At 37.1% G+C, this 20,619-nt stretch overlaps 1 protein-coding gene and 1 long non-coding RNA gene across 9 annotated transcripts in view; one reads left to right on the forward strand and one right to left on the reverse strand.

Annotated features, from left to right (window-relative positions):
* The window catches only part of PPM1L (protein phosphatase, Mg2+/Mn2+ dependent 1L), a 287,297-nt gene that overhangs the window by 191,144 nt on the left and 75,534 nt on the right, over positions 1-20,619 (reverse strand). The window lies entirely within an intron of this gene.
* On the forward strand, positions 16,615-17,385 carry LOC122230727. The gene is made up of 2 exons (XR_006207780.1): positions 16,615-17,103; positions 17,230-17,385. It is a non-coding gene; the product is annotated as an uncharacterized LOC122230727 (long non-coding RNA).

Consider the following 20,619-nt stretch of genomic DNA (forward strand, 5'->3'; position numbering starts at 1 on the left):
CAGTTCAATATAGGATGGTAGCAAATCTAATAGAATTCTGAGTGATCAAGGTAGAGATTCTGAGACGGTTTGTCAGAAGACTTTCAGGCACTGCTGAAATCAGCCTCTTTATCTACCCAGGCTTCCTTCATATAACTACATCCATTCAGCTGGTTTTTCTAGTCCAAATACTTCAATTATATTAGTTAACTTCCTCACAGAATGAACATTCTCACCCTGAGTTCTCCATGGGAGCTTTTACGGGACTATCAAGTCCTTGGAATTGCACCTTTGACACTTGGAAGAAAAGACTGTTCAAGAGAAAAGTGGGACATGAGGGTTGCAGATAGAAGGAACAGCTTACTTGAAGAATTAGAAGTATTTGTGTGACCCAGGGGCCAACTACTTATAAACTGTGAACGTTCAAACTGTAGCAACATACTTGAAAACTGCCCCATCTAGAAAGTGGCCTTCACTGTCTAATAACTTCAGAGTCACACTTTATGCAGGTACTGGACACTTTTCACAACAGCATATGGATTAAACCAGGGCCACAATCAGGGGTTGGAGCTTTAATGAAAAATGACAACCTGTTTCATCACTGGGTGATGAGAGCCAAGCTTTTTCCAGATACCAATAATGATGGTATAAATGGTATAAATGATGGTATATACCAATAATGATGGTATAAATAAACTTCTGTAGGAAATAATAATTTAATACCAAAAGACAGTTAGTGGGGTGAAGGGAAACTGATAAGTGCCAAGCAGGAAAGAGTGACTTTAGCTGGCTGGTACATAGCATTGGGGACCCCAGGAGGTAGGAATGAAGGCTAGAAAGCTATGGTCAGATGGGATAACTGAGGCCTCCAGTTCACTATAGATTGTTCTGAACGTGGTCTCCAGATCTGCATTTTTTACATTCTACAGACTTTAGTTTTTAAAATCACTATTTTAATCTGTGGCATTTTATTTGGGGAAAAAATATTCTAATTTATGCTTGTTATAAATTAACAAAAACACCCAATATGTGAAAATGTATTGCGGGAAATAATCTGGAAAAAATAAAAGCTACAGGGGTACTGTGTCTGAGAAAGGCTAGTACGTGAACACATTAAGTGGATGTCAAAATTAGTGGAATATCCTCATGCTGTGTAACAATTTGTCTGATTTGTTTTTAAAGGACGTGACAACCTGTTCTTTACTTTTCTCCTCAGCAGACCTATAACTAATAATAAATTAGAAGGAAAATTAAAGCAAGACTTTAATTAAAGCAAGACACTACTGATTTTAAAAAACTAATCATCATTTATTTTACTGCCACTTTACTCAAGCTTTTTTTTTTCTTTTACTACTTTCCAGAACATGGTGTCTGAAAACTAAGACTCATTTGGGAATTTGGTTTCAGAACTCTGAGTGTGTGCATGTGTGTGTGGTGGGGGAGGGGGGGATCAGAGATGAGACTAAAACTTTCTGTGCGTCTTCTGTGTAAAGACTGTCCCCGTCCCCTCACCAAATTTCAGCCAAATTGTTCAATATTTCAAATATGAAAACCGACTTTCTGCTATGATCAATTCCTTTACCTCATTCTAAATCAAAACTCACCTGTCTTGTTTCACATCTCCTCAGTGCCTCACTTGACTTTCCTAATAGTCACTTGTGCTAAGCTGACAATTGGTTTCTCTCCAGAAAACATAATTGTATTTTGCTAGCATTTCAATGCTTGAATCAAAAGGATGACTAATGTAAACATTCCAGGGGTTTCCAGGCAGCTCTGTGAAAGAAGCCATTTTTAACTGCAGTGTAAAGAAACGTTTATCAAATCAGCTCAATCCCTTTATTCGGCCAGCCTTGCTCTTCATATATGCTTTGGGATGAAAGAGTTTGTTTTCTCTGACAAAATTATTAGAAGTAATTTGGGGAGCAGGTGAAATATTAATAGTAGCTACTATTCCTGATTATCTTCATTAGTATAATCTTTACCATCAGTATGGTAGGCAAAACAATGATCCCCAAAGATGTCCACATCCTAATCCCTGACATGACAGAAATTATCTTACGTGGCAGATGGGACTTGGCAGATATGATGATGTTAAGAATCTTCAGATGAGAAGCTTATCCTGGATTATATAAGTGGGCCAAATGTCATCACAAAGATCCTTACAAGAAGGAAGCAGGACCATCACAGTCAGAGGAAACATGACATTGGAACCAGAAGTCACAGTGATGCCACTGCTGGAAGGGGGCTGTGAGCCAAGGAATGTGGCGGGTCTCTAACAGCAATAAGAGGCAAGGGGCAAATTTTCCCCAGAGCCTGTAAAAGAAACACAGGGGGCACCTGGGTGGCTCAGCTGGTTAAACATCTTGACTTCGGCTCAGGTCATGATCTCATGGTTCATGAGTTCAAGCCCTGCATCAGGCTCTGTGCTGGACAGCTCAGAGCCTGAAGCCTGCTTTGGATTCTGTGCCCCCCTCTCACAATCTGCCTCTCTCTCTCTCTCCCTCTCTCTCTCTCTCTGTGTCTCTCAAAAATAAACATTAAAAAAATATATTTTAAATAAAATAAAATAAAATAAAATAAAATAAAGTAAAATAAAATAAAATAAAATAAAATAAAATATAAAATAAAAGGAACATGGCCTTGTTGGCACCTTGGCTAGCCCCATAAGACCCATTTTCAGAAGTCTGACCTCCGGACTGTAATAATAAACTCATGTGGTTTTAAGCCACTAAATAATGAGGTGCAGACATCAGTACACAGATGATCCTCATTATATTCCTAACTCTATCATCATAGCTTCCATTGTAATCTCTGGGTGGATATCACAGGCAGGCTATATGGTGGAGAAGAAAGAACAGTGGCCTTGGAGTCAGCAAATAAAAATCTATTTCTAGCTATGTTACTAACAATATACACTATGTGACTTTTCACTTTGATTCAACTTCTTATCTGAAAAAAATCAAAGCCAAATGACATTGCAAGACCCTGCTGTGGACTGAATTCCTCCTCCCAACCCCCAATTTATATGCCAAAGCCATAATCCACAAAGTGATAGTATCTGGAGGTAGAGTCTTGAGGAGATAATTAGGTCCTGTGGGTGGAGCCCTCATGAATGGGATTAGGGCCCTCAAAAGAGTCACAAGAAAGCTTGCTTCCTTTCCCTCTCTTTCCACCATGCGAAGATACAGCAAGAAGGCAGCTGTCAGCAAACCAGGAAGAAGGCCTCAGCCAGACACTGAACCTGCCAGCACCTTGATCTTGGACAGCCTTCCCAGTCACAGCCTTCAGCCTTCAGGCTGAAGTCACAGCCTTCAGAACTGTGAGAAATAAATGTTTACTGCTTAAGCCACCCAGTCCGTTGTATTTTGTTATAGCAGCCTCATCTAAGATAGGACCCTTTAAAATATAAAGTTCAATGACTTATAACTTCCAAATCTATACAGGGACTCCACTTCCTAAGTGCTTGTCCCAAACCTGCAGCTTCCTACACAATGATTCCACTTGGATGTCTTATCACCTCATCATGGGCTTGTTACCAACCTGCCTCCTTCTGTTAATAATACCATGATTGTCCTATCTCTCAGATATATATTTACTCTATCCTCAATCCTATCTTCCAATCTCTATGTTCTATCAGTTACCACATCCAGCTGCCTACTTCATGTAATTAGAGTGTATTACTTTTGAAGAAGAGAAATGTGGCAACAGGATGTTGGATATGGAACAGACTGGCACCCACCAGGTGAGTCAGGAGTTTTTACTGGTTGTGGGAATGAAGAGACAAGAACAAAGGTTAAGATATGATCTGAAGGAAGGCACCTGGAAGTGGTAGCTAACACTCACTTCTTTAAACAAGTTAAAACTTCTCAGGCTGGATTTCAAAATCTGAAACTGTCTTCATATCTAATCTTATATCCCAATGTTTCCCAATCTGTTGCTTCTGTCACAAATTCATCAATGAAATCCATTGAATTATAAACTAGGCTCATTCGTTCCCAAATGATTTCAACCATCAACAAGTTGTATATGGAAACTGCTTTCACAAAATTTATACCACATCATCCTCACAACAACGCAAACATGAAAGTAGATGAAAGTAGTTTACAGACTTAGTCAAGGTTACAGCTAAATAAGGGGTGGATCCAGGACCCTTACCTGGGGCTTCTGTATCCACAATACTTCATTACCACATACCAGTTACCATGTTACTGCATCCGTTCTACTTCGCCATCTCATGGACACTCACAAACACATAGTTTTTCAGGCACTGCACAGGTGCTTTCTTTTTTCTCTACCTTCATGTACTATCCTTAAAAAGTCATCATCACAAAATACACATATTAACCCAGCGGTGGGGTGGCTCCGAAAGGGACCATTTGTCCCTGTGATTCAGAAAGGGACATTTCTGAATCATGTCCCTGTGATTCATTTCTAGTATCGAGCAGAGTTGTGTGGTTTTTTTCTTTTTTTGCTGTTGTTATATTTTGTGGGCTCTAGTGAATACAATTGGATCAAAGGTGTGTAAAAGTTACAGAAGATGAAGCACGCTATAAAATAAACATAAATGAGCTCAAAATGTAAAACAGCTACTCTTGCTCCTTCCACTGCTATTTCTGAGATGAAGAAGTTACTCCTCCAGAAAATATCCAGTTACTATTTGTCTAACCTTGTTCGATCAGAGTAATCTAACTTGCATGTGATACAAGAAGGTAGAGAATCAGAGAATATGGAAAATGGAACGGTGTGGAGGTTAACTAACCCAAATGAATTAGACTATACTTTGCCATTTTCATGAGACAGAAGAAAGGACAACTCAAACTGACTTAAGAAAGATAACAAATATTATTGGGCAAATCTCTGAAAAGGTAGTTAGTTGATCTGCTTTCCTCTGTATAGGCCCCATATCTAGCTCCCCATGTAGATCTTCCCTACAATTCCAGCTTTCCATCCTGCTTAACTTAGGAACCTTATGAAAAGTAACTTCTCAGTAGTTCCAGACAAAGGCCAGCAGTGGATTTCTGATTCATCCACCTGAGGTTGCCCACCAACCATAACCAACCACAGAGACCAGAGGAAGCAGCAATGAATGACCTGTGCTGGGTCACATGCACACCTCTGGATAAAAGGGACTGGACCGGGTTGGACCCATCTGAACAATGAAGACCAAATATGGAAAAGCAGCAACTCTTCCAAGAATAACAAGGAATGGAAGCTGAGCAGAAAAACAAGTATCTTCCATACCAACCCCTTATTACAGATGGAAAACCCAAATTATCCGAGCTCAAAGAGTTAAGACTCTATCTCAAGCTTTCAGTAATTCATTCAGAATTTAAACAGATAAATTAATACCACCTATACCAATAATCTTGGATTTTACTTACCTGTGCTTCCTTGTTTAACAAACACTCTTAAGCCTCGTATTTTCACTCAAAATATTATAAAATAGAGAAATTTCCCTTTAAGGGTAATATATTCTCTTTCATTATAAAAACAAATAAGAAGATAAGTCTCTACTGTGATTCATCACATTTAAAGCTGCTTTGAAAGCTATTTGTCCTAAAGTGTTCTTAAATGCTTTACTTACTGCATATATATGTGTATGTATGTATGTATGTATGTATGTATGTATGTATATATATACACACACACACATATGGTTCTATATTCTCTAAATAGTTCATATTATGTAATATGGATAATTTTCCTTTTGGGACAATAGGCTCTGCCATTTTTCATATCAACTGCAACACTTTAAATGTTTCACAAATGAGACACATTATTTTTCTCTCTGTTGACATTTAAAGGGAATGCCAGAATATTGGAGAGGGCTACCAAAACATCCAGGAAAGCAAGCAGTCATAAGAAAAAGTTTTCACACCTAAAATGGGGAAAACTAAAAGTAGAAAAGAGTAAGTAAGCAATATATACATGTGTGTATCTGAAAAAGAAATTGAGGGACAAAGACAAAAGACCCACAGAAGAAAATAATCAGTTGGGGAATATGGGTAAAGAGTTTAAGCCACAAGGAGGACTTTGTCTTACCACTATGATAGCATTTATTATTTTAGGCCATTATTATTTGTTTATATGCCTGCCTCTCCCACAGCCTGTAACTTCCTCAGCATAGGGATCCCGCCTTGCATTTCTGTATTCACAGAACTAGCATAGAATAGATACTCAATATGAAAGGATGAATCAATAAACAGTAGAATATAAATGAATGGAGTCCACAGGAAAAAAAAAAGAATATTATATATATGAAATTCAGAAAATGATACGGTCCCAAAAGACAAGAGATGATTGATTGGCTTTTGCATTATACTTTTAACACAACCATCTTAACCACACCACTTAGTCCCAGAGCTAACCTTGACGATCCAACCAGAAACACAACCAAAACAATTTTAGTTGTGTATCAAAACAGGAGTTCTGTTTTGTTTTTTAATTCTAAACTTCTAATTTTTATGAATAATGGTTAAAGTCCTAAGAACTGTAAGGGCTAAAAATGAAATATGTTGAATGTTATGGAAAGTACATCTAAGAGTTATGATAGTATAATTTGCAGGACCCACACTGTCAGAACTTTAAAGAATATAATTAGAAAAGAAGAGACCATGACCTTCTGGAAGCAAAATTTCCATATTTTGTCTGGAAACCAAAGACATTTTTTAAAGAGAAGTGTAACATAAATAATATTAACTTCTTTTTTTTAAGTGGTAAAAACTTTAAAAATTCAAAATTCAGGTTTTTTGTTTTGGCGAAGTAAAGGATAGGAAATTTAGAACCAAACCTCAAAACGCTTTTGGAAAGGAGTTTCAGAAATTTGTTTAAAATTATTAGAAAGGAAAATATTACTGATCAACACACACAAAAAATTTAAGCAGGTTCACTGCCATCTAGGATGAAATAAATGTGCAGAAGGAGATTAAATAAGAAGAAAAGGATCAAAGGAAGTAGAAAATCCAAATTTCTAAGCCTAGTATTCAAGGCCTTCCATGATCAGGATTCAATGAATGGCTCTACTCTTATCTTTCACTGTTCCCTATTTACCCTCTGTGACACCCAGACAGGTATATTCTAAAAAGACCTCACCTTGTATGTTCCACCACTTTTACCACAGTATGGAAGGAGGAGGAAAATGCCATCCAGAGAAGAGTCTAAGGACAGTCCCCAGAGATACACCAAGTGGCTCTGGCTCCTTCAAAATGAGTTCCCTGAATTTCAGGTACACATCAGCAAACAGGAATAACTGTTTCCCAGACCCCAGTCTTCACTTTTAAACTAGCTGAACCACATAGTGGTCAAGATATCTATCTGGTTTACACACAAAAGACATTTCTAAGGTCTGAAAGAAAGATCTCTCTAAATAACTTGGCATTGCCTGCTTAGCATTCCAAGACCACCTAAAAATCCAGTAACCTTACTAATTGGGTGCACGCTAACTTGACACTGCTATCAGTAACTGATGTATGTGGATTCATAATTATAAACATCTATTTATGTAAGGTAAGTCCAGGTACAGGCAGAGAAAGTTTAATTAAAGTTTGACATTACATGTCTCTTTATTCTGAATACTATAAAAAGAAGAAACATTTTGTTATCATCTGTCAAAATGAATTAAATTGGAAACAAATCCAGTGCCAACTATCTTTAGTTTCACAAATACTTTATATCAAAATACTCTTGCTAATGCTCACAATGTATGCACCTTACAGGTTATTTCACTGACAAAATTTCAACCTCAAATAAATTATTTTCAATACCCATTCAGCATAACCCAAATGTATCTCTTATTGCTCAATACTTCCCAGCTGTATAAATGATGGTAAAAATGATTTTGAATATTTTAACGATTTTAATATTTTTCTACATTACAGTTGGCCAAGGTCAAACATAACTGATACTGGGATTATCTTCCCTTTCATATTTTCTATTATCTATTCCACTAGTGCAGTCTATAACATGAATAATTAAATCTAGGTTGATTATTGGGAAAGGCAAAAGTTCATATTTTCACCTCTATCTAGATCTACTCAGAATTTTAGAAAGATTATGATGATATATTCTTACTGCAGACAGAATAGATAGAACATTCTAAATCTTATAGACAAAGAAGAAAGGACAAAGTGGGCTGGATGATGGCCTCCAAAAAGAGAGGTCCACACCCTAATACCTGGAATCTGTGAATACTACCTCGTATGACAAAATGTAATTGCATCAAAGATCTTGAGGAATTTAGTGGGTCCTAAATGTAGTTAGAAGGAGTTTTCAGACAAGAAGTTGATATGACCACAGAGGCAGAAATTGGGAGTTGATGCAGCCACAAGCCAAAAAAAAGCCAGGAGCCACAGAAGCTGGAAGAGTCAAGGAACAGATGTTTTCCTAGAGCCTTGATAAGGAGCACAGCCTTGCCATCACCTTGATTTCAGACATCCAGGCTCCAGAACTGTGAGAGAATAAATTTCTACTGTTTAAAGCCACCAACTTTATAGTGATTTGTAACAGCAGCAACAAGAAATTTATACAGTATCATAAAGAATATCTGTTTTCAGTTAATTGGGGAAAAGATGCTGCTTTGGGTGAACTCCAAAGAAAAGAAAACACAGGTATCATTGTATTATAAACAGAAATTCTATAATAAACCTTTAGAGATGACTGTGCACGGAATACAGTTGGGAAACTACAACATTAAAAGCATAGTTGCTGACTGACAGTGAAAAGTTGGGAACCTTCCCACCAGTTTGTTTAAAGAGGATGAATTGGTTTTTGCAGCATAAGGGTCTGACTTTTTACATTGGGGTCACATCCTTCTTTGGATGATCAAGATAAAATTACCAACCCAGTGTATCCTAAATCAATAGATTATCCAACTATAACAATTTTATCTGCAGGGGGGGAACAAAGACAAGAATGGGAGAAGATCTTTCTTGGTATCCTTTTTCACAAAACTCTGTCAGGAATTAACACACTCCATTAAAAGAGAGTTTTACTTTTAAAGAATAAATATTTTCCTTAATTGCTCTGGAGGGAAGAGACTACATAAATATGTGATTTTTTTGTAAGACATAACACTACACAAGAAATCTCAGATGCCCCAGTTGCCCTGGTTGTCCTGGATGCTCAGCTGCCCCAGCTTCCCTAGCTTCTGATGTTGACATAAATTCTACTACTCAAAATGGTTTCTTATCAACAATTTCCTTCTGACGAAGGATAATAGAGAACATCTTCCTTTATGAAACACTTGTCATGAACATTAAACTCACAGAGTTTAATACATCCTAACTAATCTTCATTTGCTCTGAAGATTAAAGCTGAATTTCACTTGACGGTTCACAAAATGATTATCTATAAAACAGAGAGGACCTTTTCTTCATCAGAGAGTTCTAATTATCTATCCCACAGGGGGGAAATCGACACGACATCAAAAACAACAATGAACTCATTTTCTACCAAGAGCAAAACGAGGACTGACCCTTGAAAGAGTGGAAGATCTTGGCTCACAGGAGACAGGCTCCGGCCGGGGCCACTCTAAGGAAGAAGGGCAGTGTGTGTCTACGTACCTTATCACAATCCTCTTTTCCTTTGCATTTCCTGGCTTGCCTCTCCCCATTCCCTGAATATCTGATCTCTCCCCCTAGCTAACCAATGTTCCTACAAGGCACTTTACCCAAGACATCCCCTTATAAAAAGTCTTGTTCTCAAAAATTTATCTCTTTTCTTCCCCCATCAAAGTTTCATGTTAGATGTTCCAACAAATCCTTTCAATATTTTGATAAGCTCTTCTTCTCAAAGATGAAGTGTTTACTTCTCCCAGGAAGATCTAACTTCCTAAAAGGAATAATTTATCTCAACTTAGAAAACATTGTGCTGAACCAAATTACCCTTGCTAAGCAGCCATGGAACCTACTAGCAGAGGTAAATTACTTCTAGGAAAAAACAGGCATTTGAATTGCTCTTTTTCACATAGGTTGGTCTCAAGTTTGGATATAGTCCTCAGTTTTCCAAAGGAAAAAAATAAAGTCACTGCTTTAATGCTTTTTTTAAACCTTAGATGATAGACAATCAAAAATACACCTACTTTGGGGTGCATGGCTGGTTCAGTGGGTTAAGTGTCTGACTTTGGCTCAGGTCCTGATCTCGTGGTTCATGGGTTCATGCCCCGTGTCAGGCTCTGTGCTGACAGCTCAGAGCCTGGAGCCTGCTTCGAATTCTGTATCTCCCTCTCTCTCTCTGCCCTTCTCCCCTCTCAAAAATAATACATAAACATTAAAAAAAATTTTTAATAAACAATACACCTGCTTAAGTAAATACAGATTAACAAGAGGCAGGTATTGTCTTTAATTTGTAACCATCTCTGATGGCAGAGGCTCTCCCTGTGGTTTTCTAAACAAGACCCCATCACACCACTCCCATATTTAAAATAAATCCTGCCTACAAGATAAGTGAAATTTAACATCTGTCAGCTCTTACAGCTGTAAAATACTTCAAATCCTTTGTGACAGAAGGAAGAGAATAATAATAAATGTGTAGATTGACAATCTTTACAAGGATGGCTTTAGAAAGGGTTGGGCACTGGGAATGGAAGGCACATAGAAACCCTTGCAGGAATGACTATAGAAAGTAATTAGTCTCTGACAAGTGTAGGGAAGGACAGAGAGAGAATAAAGACAACTATGACAAAAAAGCAGACTTCCTTAAAGTGAAGTAAGCTCCCTCCTCCCATGAAATCAGCAGTGTAACCATGACATGGAGTGAGCTAAGCAGCCCAGAAAATTTTAAAACTGCCCTTGATTCCAGCCCAAGCTCTGTGGCAAGCAGGAGAACACAGGTCTCCTGGAAATAGCAGAAGCCTGTGTCTGCCACTCAAATATGGGGTATGCTGGATGTGAGAGAAGGTCTAAAGAACATTCCTTAATGGGCATGCCATGTGGCTCTGTTAAAGACCCAAGTCTTTCTAGGTCTAGGGCAGTCCAGAGAATTCTAAAGCAGTCCATACCAGCAGAGAAATCAAGAAATAGTACATGTGTAGGTCAGGAGGAAAAAGACAGATTTCTGGTCCAGAAATGTCAGGACCAGAAAACAACACAAATATTTAATGTTTGATATATGCCCATATGCTAGTCTGATGTTCAAAATGCAATCACTGGGCTGGACAATGTCAATCTCTCTACCCTCCCACATGAACTCTCCACTCTGCAGCATTACCGGAGGGAGAAGGCAATACCTTTGGAATATCAAAATTAATTTGCAAAATATCTGGGAATAAAACTGAGAGGTCTTCTTGGTTAATTTGAAAGGGATATGTGAGGAAGAAGGATTGTAGAGAACTGCTAGGTTGCTAGCTTCAGTAATTGAGTAGATGGTGGTTTCAGCAAATGAGAGACAGAAAATGAGAACACAGGAGAAGAATTAATTCAGCAGGAAAGAAGGGAAATTTCATTTTAGACATGTAGAGTTTGTGAGGCTTTGAACTATCCTGGCAGCAATGCCAAGGAGGCACAGAGATGAGAAGGATGCTCACTCAAAAGGACTGAATTAAGGACCCCAATCTGGGGATTATGGTCAGAAAACAGAAACAGGGAGAGTGGCTGAGATGCTCCAGTGCGGTGTAGCGAAGGATGGGAGCCAAAGACACAACCTGGGGACACCAACTGAAGATGCAGTCAGAGGAAGAGGAGCCTGTAAAAGTGTGATGGTTGACATGAGAAAATGTGAGAGAGGGCACTGTTCCAGAAATAAGAGCGTAAAGAGCTTCAAAAGTAGAGATGTATAACAGTGTCACATCAGCAGAGAGCTCCAAAAAGATAGCATTGGGGTTAAAAAAGTACATTGGATTTGGACCTAGGTCATTGTTGACTTGCCAAGAGCAAGTCACTGAAATGCATTGAAGAGGGAATAACAAGTACCAAAAGCTCAATTTATCCTGATATTAAAAAAAACTACAATGCTTCAAAAAACAAAATTATCTGCACTACTATCGTCCACAAATTTGTGTCATCCAAAGTTCATTCATTAATTCAAGAAAACATTTATTAAATATCCACTATGTGTTACGATCCATATGATGTACCAGAATATAAAGATGAATAAAAGATGAGCCCTGCCTTTGAGGCATCTACAGTTACAAAGAGACGTACATCCATTACCACCTCTCTCTACCTAACCAGACCTCCTGTGATTCTATAATAATACACCATGGCAATTACAGCAACAGAGACGGGAAGAATGTACCTGGGCAGCATAATAATAGGGAACACATGGACAGAAATTATGTGAGCCAGGAATGGAGGAAGGGGTGGGGAATCTGATAGTACAGGGCAGATCGGGTTGATAGCAGGGACATTCCAGGAAAAGAATATGAAAAGGGTTAGATACTGAACCAGATCTGTGAGACATTTAGTACAATGTGAAGCGACTTCATACCAATCTAAGGGCTGAGGGGTAGGGCTCTGGAGTTTGTTGGGTTGTTTGGTTCTGTATTTGTTTGTTTGGGTATGCCAGAACTCCACAGTTAGTTTTTAGGCAGAATTGCTAGTGGCAAAAGAGAACATGTGTTAAGAAGGGTTCCTGGTATCATATCTCTTATCAACTGAGATCAAGCACAACATTTATTTGATGTCTAATGTATTTCATACAAATTTTGCATTCTACCCATTAGGTATTTTTTATATTAATCAATATCTTCAAGTTAATATAAAATATTGGTGCTTCTCTAAAATGTTTAGGTAGAACTGATGGTACAAAAAGATGTGCAAAGTTACCCACACACACAAACCCCTACCCACCCAGCAAGGTTATATTCATAACTTTGAATGAGTCTCATCCATTAACTTGAAAGATGACCTCTGGCTGTAGAAACCAAGAGGGCGTTTTAAAGAGGGAAGCAGAGTGATATCTGTTTTTAGGAATACAAGTTTGGATCCATGATAGAAGATGAAGCACTATCACACTGAAAGTTTTAGATTTACATGCTTTGCTTAAAAGTATATTACATTACCTTCAGTTAAAACTTTTGGTATATTTATTCCTCCCTTCCAACTAGTGTTTTTGAAATCTTAAATCATACTGTTATAATAAGTATCCCATTATAAACCACCTCTAATCTGTTTTTGACATGTAAAATTAGCAAAAATAAATCAAAAGGGATTGACAAATAATCAACACAACATTCTAGGATTAGTGGTGATCATTGCACAACTTTGTGAAATACTAAAAAACACTATTTGTACACTTTAAAAAGGTAAATTTTATATGTGAATTATAAAATTGCATGCCAATAAAAAATCTTTTAAAAAGAATAGCGAAAGCACTATACACATTGTCAAAATATACTTTATAACTAACCACTGATTTCGCTGATAACCCACCTCTAGTATATATAATTCTCAGTTATTCAGCTATTCTAAATAAAAGGAGATTGTTGTACTTTTAAAGCCTTATCTTATGTGCCAAAATCTTTTTTGAAATATGTCTTTCAAATTGAGCAACCTAATGATACAAATTTTTAAAGGAACACAATGAAGTATACAGTATCTAATGCATGACTGCAAAACTTAAGAGAAGATGGGTAATTTAATGGGGCGCCTGGGTGGCTCAGTAGGTTAATTAAGCATCTGACCTCAGCTCAGGTCATGATCTCATGGTCTGTGAGTTCGAGCCCCGTATTGGGCTCTGTGATGACAGCTCAGAACCTGGAGCCTGCTTCAAATTCTATGTCTCCCTCTCTCTCTGCCCCTCCCCTGCTAATGTTCTCTCTCTCTCTCTCTCTCTCTCTCTCTCTCTCTCTCTCTCTCCCCTTTCTCTCTCTCAAAAATACATAAACATTAAAAAAAATTTTTTTTAAAGATGAGTAATTTCAAACAAACATAAAGTGTCTGCAGAGATTTCCTAAGACAGAAAGGCCAAACTTTCATGAAACAGAAATTTGTCTTAAAGCAAAATAACTGCAAAGAAAGAGGCAACAAAACCACATGGAAAATTTATTTTCTATTAATGAGGTGTAACTGTACCATATGTGCACCAACTGTTCACAAACAACCTAATAAAAAGCCATGGATGAACAAAGTTCCAGGCAAAAAGACTTGAAATGTGAAAAGCCAATTCTTTTCTTTTTTTTTATTCTAGTTCATTATTTTAGCTTGAGGTCCTTAGAACTGTTAAAATAATACATATGTTTTCATCTTCAAGGAGAAACTTCCTTTCCATTTTCTTTATTGGGAGGTAAACTTACCAAATGTTATTCCATTTGTAAGTCTTTTAAGTGACATTATCAAGTACCTTTATGACAAGAAATTGGTATTTCTGATTTTAATCCTTATATTTTTATTTTGGCAAGAAGTATTATCTTCCTTTTGCAGGTAGAAAACTGAGGTGGTACAGCCACTTATTAGATTCTTGATATCCCCACTTCATCTCAGATATACTTCTTTCTCAGAAGAAAAACCAGCTTGAAGTCTGACTGCATATGGGACAGTTAGATTTTAACCAAAAATTGTATTTGAGTTCAACAAATAGTACTGGCACAACTGGACATAACTTTTACAAAAATAACTGAAATGGATCACAGATCTACATGTAAAATATAAAGTTATAAAACTTTAAAGCATAAGATATATGATGAATAAGTTCTGGGATGTAATGTATAGTATGGTGACTATATTTAACAATACTGTATAATGTGAAATTTGCTAAGAGAGTAGATCTTAAACGTTATCACTCCAAAAATAAAGGTAATTATGTGAGCTGACAGAGGTGTTAACCCAACCTTACCATGGTAATCATTTCACAATACATTTGTGTATCAAATCTTTGTCCTTGTACACCTTAAACTTACACAATGTTGTATGTCAATTATATTTCAATAAAGCGGAAAAAATTTAAAGCATAAGAAATATTTACACCATACATAAAAATTAATTCCAAATGGACCCCCAGCCTAAATTATAAGAGTTAAGACTATAAAACTCTTAAAACATTGGGGTAATTTTGTGACTCTGGGTCAGGCAGTGGATTCCTAGATACAACACCAAAAGCACACAAATGAACAAAACAAAAAAAAAAGATAAATTGGATTTCAGTGGAATTAAAAACCTTTGTGCTACAAATAACACCATCAAGAAAGTGAAAAGACAACCCAAAGAATGTCAGAAAATATTGGTAAATCATCTATCTGATAAGAGATTTATCTCCAGAGGATATAAAGAACTCTTACAACTCAACAATAAAAAAATAATTAACTCAATTTTGAAATGGGCAAAGGATCCAAATAGATATTACTCTGAAAAAAATATATCTATGTATAAAATGTGCACATGTGTATATATATGTGTCTGTGTGCATGTGTATATGTGTGTGTGGGTGTATATATATTTTCCCATTAGAGAAATGCTAATTAAAATCACAAGGAAATATCACTACATACTTATCAGATAAGCTAAAGTAAAAACAAAAAAACAGTGATAATACTAATTCTGGCGAGGATTCAAGAATGCAGAGAAACTGGATCGCTCACACTTTGCTTATAGAAATGTAAAATTCTACAGCCATTCTAGGAAGGAGTATGGCTGCTTATAAAACTAAATGTGTCTCTTATAAGACCTAGCAATTGCACTCTTGAGCATTTATCTTGCATACAAGAAAACTGACATCCACACAAACAAAAAGCTGTACACAAATGTTTATAACAGCTTTAAAAGTATTAGCCAAAATCTGACAACAATCCAAATGTCCTTGCAGTGGGTGAATGGTTAATCAAACCATAGTACATCCATACCAAAGAATAGTTCTCAACATTAAAAAGGAATGAACTGTTGATACATACAACTTGGATGGATCTCAAAGGAATCAGGTGGAGTGAAAAAAAAAAAGCCAATTTCAAAAGCTCACATATGCAATTACCTCAGTTAATAAAAAAAAAAAAACCCTGCACATCAGATTTATGTATTTTCATAAACATCTCTGTGAAATAGGACAGGTACCTAGAGCCTAGGGGATTAGCTGTTCTTTGTCCTCCTGTGGTAAATGACTAAGACTTAGTCTAGGCGCAGAATGTTTGCCCCAAAAAAAGAAACATACTGCCTGATTCCATTTATATAGTATTCCTGAAATGGCCGAAGATGGAGAACAGATTAGTGATTGTCAGGAGTTAGGGAAGGAGAGTGGTGGTTAGGGCTAAAAGGGTAACACAAAGGAGTCTTGTGTTGATAAAGCTGTGCTGTATCTTGACTGTGATGTGATCACATGAATCTATACATGTGATAAAACTGCACAGGACCACACACACATACATATACACACTCACACAGGTACATGTGAAACCAGTGAAATCTAAATAAGCACTGTGAATAGTGATTGTATTGTTGTACTACAGTCATGCAAGATGCTACTCCCGGGGAAAAATGAGTGAAGGGTGTGTAGGATATCTCTATTATTTCTTACAAACGCATGTGAATCTATAATTATCTCAAAATTTAAAAAAATAATAATAATAACCCAGTTTAAAGACCCAAATAGATAGATGATGAAAAACAGACAAAAGTTTTTACAATGGCAGATCTGAGTACACAAAAGGATATTTTCAGATACATGACAATTGTTTTTATATGTTTGTTGTTATGTGATTATGGCATACATTTTACTGAGCCTGACCCTCAGAATTCTAGCAGTGATGACCAGTATAGGTATCTGTGACTGCAAAGCAGAAACTGACACAAAGTGTATGTCAATGGAGGCTGTGAGGTGAGACTCTGTTGAGATCAAATCCCAAATTCTAAGACCTCATAACTACAAAAAATAATGGTAATGCTGGACTAAATAATTACAAACAAAATCTTAACCTTTTTAATTAGAAAGTCAAAGTGCTTTATAGTACATTAAAAACTGAGGATAAAATATTCTATCTTAAGAGTACTGGTCAAATGGTAACACATTTATGGAATATTTAAAATGTTTACATACCATCATAATTGGTTTTGTTTCCATGGGGACACTGGAAACACTCAGGTCATAAAAGCACACTGAATACCTTGGCAGAAACTGTTGGTTAGCCATCAAAATTTCATCTTCCCCTCTTCCATGTAAAGACCAGCCAGGGAAGAGACATTTCCCAGACTCCACTCCAGCCAGGTATGGTGCTGTGACTAAGTTTTGGCCAATGGAATGAAAGTATAAGTATCACATGATAGTGTCTTAGCATGTTCCTTGAAAGACTCCTTTGATCACTAAGGATTTTTTCTTTTTTCTTTCTCCTAGCTCAAGATCCTAGGCTCTGAACACATCCACATCTTCTAGGATGGTAGAAAAGGAAATAAAATACAGGGGAAAAAATGGTGGAGCTGAAAAAGAAGTCAAACCCACCCAAATCCCACCACCAACAATAATAATAGCTACTGTTTTACTGAGTGCCTAGTATTGCTCTAAGTTATCTATTTTTGTCTTCATAACAACCCTGTAAGTATTATTCTCCATTTCAAAGATGAAGCAGCTAAGGCTCAGAGAGGATAAAGGCCTGGAATCTGAGGTGACACAACCATCAATCTCCCTTTATGCCCACAGACTCTCTCCACATCCTCTACTCTGTATCTCAGCAGGTCTCAGAAGGTCTCTAAGCTGAGATACCCTTAAAAGTCTATGTGTGTTTTTATCCATTTTCTGTCACTGTGAGTTTCCAAATAAATTCCACTTATATAGAGAGAAAAGAACCTGCTTTGAATTCTACCCAAGGAACTTAGAAAATGATGTGTAATCATAGTAATACACTCAGGTCACCCAGTTTGAATGGCAGAGGGGGGGCGCTGACACCAGGTTTCTCTGGCTCCAAAACATGTATACTATGATCTGTTCCCCTGTATCACAATTGCTACCAATGTGGTCACTGTCATTTAAAACTTAATTTTAGGGGACACCTGGGTAGCCCATTTGGTTAAGTGTCTGACTCTTGATTTCAGTTCAGGTCATCATTTCATGATACGTGAAATGGATTCCTGCATTGCGCTCTGCTCTGACAGCTCGAAGCCCACTTAGGATTCTCTCTCCTCTTCTCTCTGCCCCTCCGCCTTGCGAGTGCGCGCGCTCTCTCTCTCTCTCTCTCTCTCAAAATAAAAATAAGCAGGGGCACCTGGGTGGCTCAGTCGGTTGAGCGGCCGACTTTGGCTCAGGTCATGATCTCACAGCTCGTGGGTTTGAACCCTGCATCGGGCTCTGTGCTGACGGGTCAGAGCCTGGAGCCTGCATCAGATTCTATGTCTCCCCTCTCTCTCTGCCCCTAACCCACTCACATTCTGTCTCTGTCTCTCTCAAAAATAAATAAACATTAATAAATAAATAAATAAATAAATAAAAATAAACATTACAAAAAGAACTTAATTTTAAATATTTAAAAGTCTAACTTCTGCCAATGGCTCATATTTCAAAAAAAATTTTAATCCTGTTTCAATAATTTGTGAGGTATGAAATAGGAGGACTAGGAATAAAAAAATTTTTTTAAGAATTATTACCCAATATTTGGAGAAATTCCTTTATAAGTATCACTTTTTATAGTGGAAGCCAAAAAATACTCTGGAAAAAAGGAAGGAAGAGGAATCTAAATATTCTTAGCTCTGAGTTATATGCCTTTTGAGTCTGAAAGAGCCAGACAAATATTTAAGCAGAGAAGAAAAAACACATACACTTTCAGTCAAATGCTGAGTTAGAAGTAGGCCACATCTCATTTTTCTATCCCAAAGTGCTTAATTTAGAATCAGATTTTAAAAACAATCCTCCACAGGCCAGGTTTGGCCCTTCCAGTTGGCACCTGGACATCAAACTCTTATGACAATCTGGAACAACTGAAAATAGCTTTGGGCATTCAAACTATCATGCAGTAAGGAAGGTCAAATTTGAATTAATGTATTTTAAGACTGAAAAAAAAAAAAAAGGTTTTATACAGGGCTTAAAAGAGAACAGGAAAAATAAAGGGAAGAATGAAAATGAAACAGCTAACCCAACTTATATTCCCATCAGAAATGAAGACAGAAATGCTCACACTTCTCTTCACCACTGTCTTCCATCGTAAGGCAGCTCAGTTCAGAGCTGTGCACTGTTTCTACTCTAACTACAAAGCCATGTCTTGCATTTTCTGCTTCTTTTTATTCAGGAACCTTTACTATTTATTCATTTTCTACAGAATAAAGTCCTAATTCCTTTGCCTGGTGTTCAAAGCCCTTTCCAATTTGAATTCAACCTACCTCTCCAGTTTTATTTTCCATTATTCACCTTCATGAGTCCTCTATTAGAGCCAAATAGATCCACTCACTGCTGAAAAGGCAGACACATTCTGGCTTAGCTGCCTTTGGTACCGCCACCAGCATCCTGCCTAATCTTCTCCACCTGGCTGAATCCTTTCTGTCCCCAGGGACCAGCTCAAGGCCCAGCTCCTGCAGGAGTGCTCCCCAACTACCTCAGGAGGCAGAAAACATCTCTCTCCTGTGAAATACTATACCAGTTATGTAATATTCTAAACCACTCATTTGGGACTCATCATAAACTCTCTCAATCTAATATTTATTTATCTTAATTCTATGTCTTACCTCCTCAAGTAGATCTTAAGTTCCCTGAGGGAAAGAACTTCAGTCTTCTTTATCCCTATATTTTACATAACACCTAATCAGGAATAAGTTAATGTTATGTGACCTTCAGCTAATAGGATTTTAAAGCACTCATGCAAGCATGCTAAGCAAATTGCTATTTATAAGTCAAAGGGAGGAATATATATCACCAGAAAACTTCAATACTTCATTGTTTGCACATTTCATAACATAATACAATAGTTCCTATAATCTCTTTTATCAAAATAAAACTACAGAAGTCCTGATGTGTTATCAAGCCAGGAAAAGTGTAACTACTGAAGACAAAGTTATTTTTGCACCTGCTGAAAAAGCAGCAATAAGTTTAATCGCATCAAGTAGGTTTCTCTGCTTGACTCCACATAAAATATGACTGTGCTGCACCCTGCAGTCTATGGAAGAAAAGGATTGTAAGAAAGCCTATTCAAAGACTAATCAATGTTTGGGCAGGAAATAATTTTCCTGCTGTTTTAAAAATACTAATCAATTTTCCTCTCAATATTGTCATTACACACTAAGAATACACAATTGAGTTGTACCTGCAATCACCATTTCATATTTGGAAATAGAGTTCTGCAATCACTTTCCTCATTTGAGAATTAAAGAAAATAATGTATCTATAAAACTATATTACTCTATAAGCTGATCTCTGATTTTCTGAAAATAATCTTTATTTGGCTAACCATCATGTTCATTGAGTCCTAGCTGTGAGAATATGGCTGAGTTCTAAGATAGGTCTTAAGAAGCAAATTCCCAACCTCTTTTTTAAGATGTGAACTATCAGGAGAAGAAACATACTAATAAAGGAAGTCTTGGACTCCGGGAATTCCAGGTTGACTCATAATATGATCCAAATTGCAAAATCCAGATTGCCAAGTTCCATTTCTGCCCAGGTCAATGCTGGGACAATTCCAGGTTCAAATAGCTAGTAAGCAAACACTCCAGAACGCTCAGGTAGATCTTATGGAACCCGATGCAAACTGTGATTCAACAAAAATTCTGAAAACTGATTAGATACATCTTTTCCCCCAGGAGAATT

Source organism: Panthera tigris, chromosome C2 (assembly GCF_018350195.1).
Source record: "Panthera tigris isolate Pti1 chromosome C2, P.tigris_Pti1_mat1.1, whole genome shotgun sequence".
NCBI lineage: Eukaryota > Metazoa > Chordata > Mammalia > Carnivora > Felidae > Panthera > Panthera tigris.